A 5,724-nucleotide genomic window follows, 5' to 3' on the forward strand; every position below is an offset into this window, starting at 1 on the left:
CTTATGGTTGTCATTGTGTATTCACTCCTATATCTACATCTTTGTAACAGTACTGGTAAATTAAAGGTGCTTAAAAAATACTTGTTGAAAAAAGAAATCTGATTTTGAATAAATTACCAACATGGGATTTAGTTACTTAGCTCTCCTGAAAATTTTGTTCAGAAAGTGTTCCCTGTGTTTCACTAGTGGCATGAATATTATTTACTGAATGATTAAATAATATAAATATATTCTACTTACAATAATTCCCCATAAAGAACATCCTGTTTTGTAAGTTATAGGTTCATATGTCCCAAAGACTCCTTTAATTTGTCCTATATACAAAATCAATAGGAGATACCACATGAAAAAGCTAAAGATGCCAATCATAATCTGGATAGCCTATGAGAAGAGAATGCTATTAGTATCGAAACCATGTAATTTATAACATAATTCCAAAAAGTGCTGACTATGAGAAACATTCAACATTTTTACAAAAGATGGAAGTAAAATAGAAATGCACTTAACTATGAAATTTCTGGATTGGTTAGTCCAAAAAGAGGGCCCTTACTAGGAAGTACTGAGGTTTACCAAATAGGAATCAGTCATACTTGGAACATCAGACTGTTCAATAGTAATTCTGGTGAATTCTCCCATAGAAAAGTTGACAATCTGACTCTACTACTGGCTATCCTCCCTACCTAACAAGTAATGACGTGACAGGAGAATACTGAGGTTACTTCTTTTCCTTCAAGACACATTTGGTATGGATCCTTTTTCACAAGCATGCTGAGGTGAGGTAGAGTCAACACAGAGATACAAAGAATACCCAAAGTAGACTTACTTGCACAAGGTCTTCCTATTGGTAGGGGAGAATTATTACTCAACTTTAGTTTGTAAAAAGACAATTATAATCCCAGTAAATATGTACCAGTAAATTTCTGAATTTATATGTAAACTGATATTTCAACTATGAATCACATTTTTAATTACTCTTTAAATATTTCAGAGGATACATTATCTTCACTTTCATAAACTTTAATAGGAAGCTATTTAATGTTTTAACTTTAATGGTTCCAGTTCTTTGTAAAGCAAGTAATCTATGAAACACATAAATGCAATTGGCTCATATTAAAGATATGTTTTAGAGAATTTTTTTTTCATAGAAAACCCACTTTTTTGGGGTAACAAACTTATGCATTTAGATTCAGATTTTAAGGTTTCCTCTGAATCAAATTTGGAAGAATGAAATTATTTTCAAAGGTTCTTTGGATCTGACTGGGAGAAAATCCTTTACTAGATCTCAAAATCCTTGAGAGCCCGGACTTTAGTTATCCCACTGTTGTTACCAGCCTCTAACATGGTGCCCAGCATAGAGCAGATACCCAGTAAATACCTCTTGAACAAGCACATCAGTACCAAGAACATTAATTCCACATGACTTTCTGTTAACTATAAAAGGAGTGAGTGGGCTTGAGAAATAGTGTCTACATTTATATGGACTGCAGCTTTTCTATATAAAACTATGAAATACCTAAGTAGCCAAATCTTGTAAAGGGCTCTTACAAGAAAGCCAGGCTGCTAGTATCTGGAGAAGGACAAAATGACTTTTCTCATTTAAAAAGTATTCTAAACCTAGAGCCAATGAATGGGTTCTAGGAGGTCATATGCTTCCCTTTCCACACACATAAATGATTATGATATGTATGAGTCTGGGGAAAAGATTCAGAGCTTTCTTCCTATGCCCAAAGAAGTCTGTGACTTGAAAGAGGTTCAGAATCTCTGCTGAACAAGTCAGGTAGGAGACTTAGACAACTGGTCTAGACAGTAGCCAAATTCAGAGGAGAAGTTCACATCCAGTGGGAAAAATTTTTTTCTCCCTCAGAAGTGATCTTTGAAATTCCTTGGTGTTTATTAAGAGAGCTAGATAAACTCTGTCTATACTTTAATAGAAAAGACAAATTAATAATAATAGTTCTACTGCATAGACATCAATATAGTAATTAAAAAGATCAGCGATACATCTCTGTCACAGTTAAAAAAATCTTTTTTCTTTTATTACTTTTTTGATTTATCCATTACTCTGTGTATATTGATTTAGTCAGTACACATATCTAAGCGCATATTTGTTTATAAAGGGCAATGAGATCAAATTTGTAGAAGGCTATCAATATTTTTTTAAAAACCCAAAAACTTTTACCCTTTTGACTTAACCAAATCTGCCGCTCTCCAGATTCAAGGATATTCCTTATTAAATAGAAATAGTGCATGATCCTGAATTTAGTTAAAGTGAAGTCTTACTTACCCCTAAAACAAGAGAATCTGCTGTAGAGACTTTTGAACAATACGCACATAGAGCCATACTACCAGCATTGCCTCTAGATGATTATGTCTCTAATCTTTGGCGATATTTTTATTAGCAAACGTCTACAAAACAGTACAAAACACATATGCATGCTTTGCTCAAAAGAAAGTACTTAAGTTCATTTCTTTTCTTACGGTTTTGCAACCACCTCCCCAAACTCTGAAGCAATCGCTTTTCCACGGCTTAATTGTTAGAGGCAATTTGTATCCACCTGTTCTGAATAACAGTCTCCATAACTGAAAAGCCTCCCTCTAAGACTAAAAAATATTGGTATATTACAGATATTTTCTCTGAGTAGTGAACAGTGTCTCTGGATGATGAAGTATAAAGAACATCTAAGGAATAGTGTTAGAGGATTTTCAGTAAAGCTGTTCACAGTTCATTTGCAGTTCATAATCAATTCAGTGTAACTCATAATGCTATGTTTGCATTTTTAAAACCAAATTCTTGCACTTAAGTTCATCATGGGCTTGTGATTTTTTTCTGACACATACTTGCTACCTAGTTCTTCTTTCTATAAGATGAACTTTTTCCTCCATGAGACAACAAAGTTGCTTCCACAATCCTAAAGGTTCTTCCTGTTTTTTTTTTTTTCCCCTGCTATTCCTGCATTTTCCCCTGATGTTTAAATCACCTTCTTACTTACGTGAACATTAAAAACTTGGCTAATAACTGTATCCCCTTCTGGGATTTTATCCACTTTTGGATCTGAAATTACACTGTTTAACATCTTCTAACATGGCATACTTAGGTCAATAACATGAGTTACACCATTTAGCCATCCAGGTGATCATCTAACGGATGATCTCAAAACTTGAACCTTGGACCTTCCAGAAACGAAAGAGGAGTTCGACTAAATGATCTGTCATTCGCTACACCCTTAAAATCTCATGATTTGATTATTTTAATGAGTCTTTGGTTTCTAAAATTGATTTCCTGAATGTTTCTTAATTCTATAAAGTATAGAAACAGAAAAAGCTAGGTAAGAATACAAGAGCTGGTGAAAGCAAATAGAGAACACAATATGTTAATAACTGAATTATAACTAGTAATCTTTATATATTCAAACATCACCTTTGAGAAATACCAAAGAAAGGCAACCAGGGTTAATAGGCAACCAAGATTAACCACTCTGTTAGGTTTAAAAGACACAGAATTACAGAATTCATATATAGAGTAATGAAGAAAATTCATATCTAGATTGCTATTATTTGTCACTTTTCAGATAAGAGGAAAATAATAAAAATAGTAAGCCCTTTTGTGTATATAGAAAAAGTCTTTTCACATTCATAGTTTATGGTGGAAGCACCATGAGTGCTTGGGAAGTAGAACATTTAGCATCACTATATTCTCCATCAGGCTCCCACCAAAACTACCTCAAATGAAGTATTCATTAAAATACTAAGAAAAAAAGTGTGTGTGTGTGTTTAAAATCGTCAATTTAATTGACAGTAGGAAGAAACTAATAAATGCTACAATATATTCCTGCAATAAACGATGGTTAGAAGTTAAAAAAAAATTCTGCATTGGGTTACTCTACAACCCAGTTAAAAACCAAAAGTAGAGTATAAAAATAAAATTAGGGCTTCCCTGGTGGCTCAGTGGTTGAGAGTCTGCCTGCTGATGCAGGGGACACGGGTTCGTGCCCCGGTCCGGGAGGATCCCACGTGCCGCGGAGCGGCTGGGCCTGTGAGCCATGGCCGCTGAGCCTGCGCGTCTGGAGCCTGTGCTCCCTAGCGGGAGAGGCCGCAACAGTGAGAGGCCCGCGTACCACACACACACACACACACAAATTAATCATTCATTTGTTTTTATTTTCTGGTGATCCCATCACTTAACCAAAAAGCAGCTGCAGGAAAGCCTCTAGCCCTTATTCTCAAGCCTATCCTCACTCCCCTAAACTTGCGTTACATAGAAATTCTGGAACAATCACAGAGAGCTCATGTCTAGAAACCACTTCTCCATCTTTAGCATCTTCAGCAGGGGTGCAACTCATTGTCTTCAGAATAAAGTGCAAATTCTTCAGCCCATAAAGCCCTTCATGAACTGCTCCCTGCCCATCTCATCAGCCTCATCCTGGCCACTCCCTCAGTTTCAGCCCTAACAGGGGCCACAACAACCTTCTTTGGGAAGCCTCCTCTGCCTTGTAAGTCTGTTAGATACTCCTCTCGTTGACCCCCTAACATTCTGTGCATACTTCCTATCAGGGTGTAGTCTTAACTTTTGATTTTCAGGACTGGCTTCCAAGTCAGTGTGAGCTCCCAGAAGTCTAGGAATTCATTTCTGTGTGTCCAGGGCCAGTCCTGCACTGCAACCAAGAGACTCAGATTTTATGAAATAAGCTACAATGAGATATTACCTCATACCAGTCAGAATGGCCATCATCAAAAAATCTACAAATAATAAATACTGGAGAGGGTGTGGAGAAAAGGGAACCCTGTTCCCTGTTGGTGGGAATGTAAATTGGTGCAGCCACTATGGAGAACAGTCTGGAGGTTCCTTCAAAAACTGAAAATAGAATTACCATATGATCCAGCAATCCCATTCCTGTGCATATATCTGGAGAAAACTCTAATTCGTAAAGATGCGTGCACCCCAATGTTCATAGCAGCACTATTCACAATAGCCATGACATGGAAACAACCTAAGTGTACATCAACAGAGGAATGGATAAAGAAGATGTGGTGTGTGTACACACACACACACACACACACACACACACATATATGCACTATGGAATATTACTCAGCCATAAAAAAAGAATGAAATAATGCATTTGCAGCAACATGGATGGACCTAGAGATTATCACACTAAATGAAGTAAGTCAAAGACAAATATTATATGATATCACTTCTAAGGGGAATCTAAAAAATAATACAAATCAACTTATTTACAAAACGGAAACAGACTCACAGACATAGGAAACGAACTCTTGGTTACCAAAGGGGAAAGGAGAGGGGGAGGGATAAATTAAGAGTATGGGATTAACAGATACACACCACTAGACATAAAATAGATAAATAGCAAGGATTTACTTTATAGCACATGGAACTAAATTCAATATCTTATAATAACCTATAATGGAAAACAATAAGACTGTACACCTGAAACTCAACACAATATTGTAAATCAACTATAGTAAAATTAAAACAAACAAAACAAAAAGACTGGTCGGGCAGGTGGGTGGGTGAGTCCAGCCCCTGCAAAGGGAGGGAAGGAAGAGACAAGAAAAGGCGGGTGAGGGTGGGGCGGCATTGAATTTGGTCTCCATGCCTCGCCGGGGCTTTTAACACTTAACAAACCCCGAAAGCAAAGCGACATCATTACCCCTCATTTCATTTGTTCAAGGTCCTTTCGCCCTCCGAGGTCCAGGTCCTGG

Source organism: Hyperoodon ampullatus (genome assembly GCF_949752795.1).
Source record: "Hyperoodon ampullatus genome assembly, chromosome: 7".
Taxonomy (NCBI): domain Eukaryota; kingdom Metazoa; phylum Chordata; class Mammalia; order Artiodactyla; family Ziphiidae; genus Hyperoodon; species Hyperoodon ampullatus.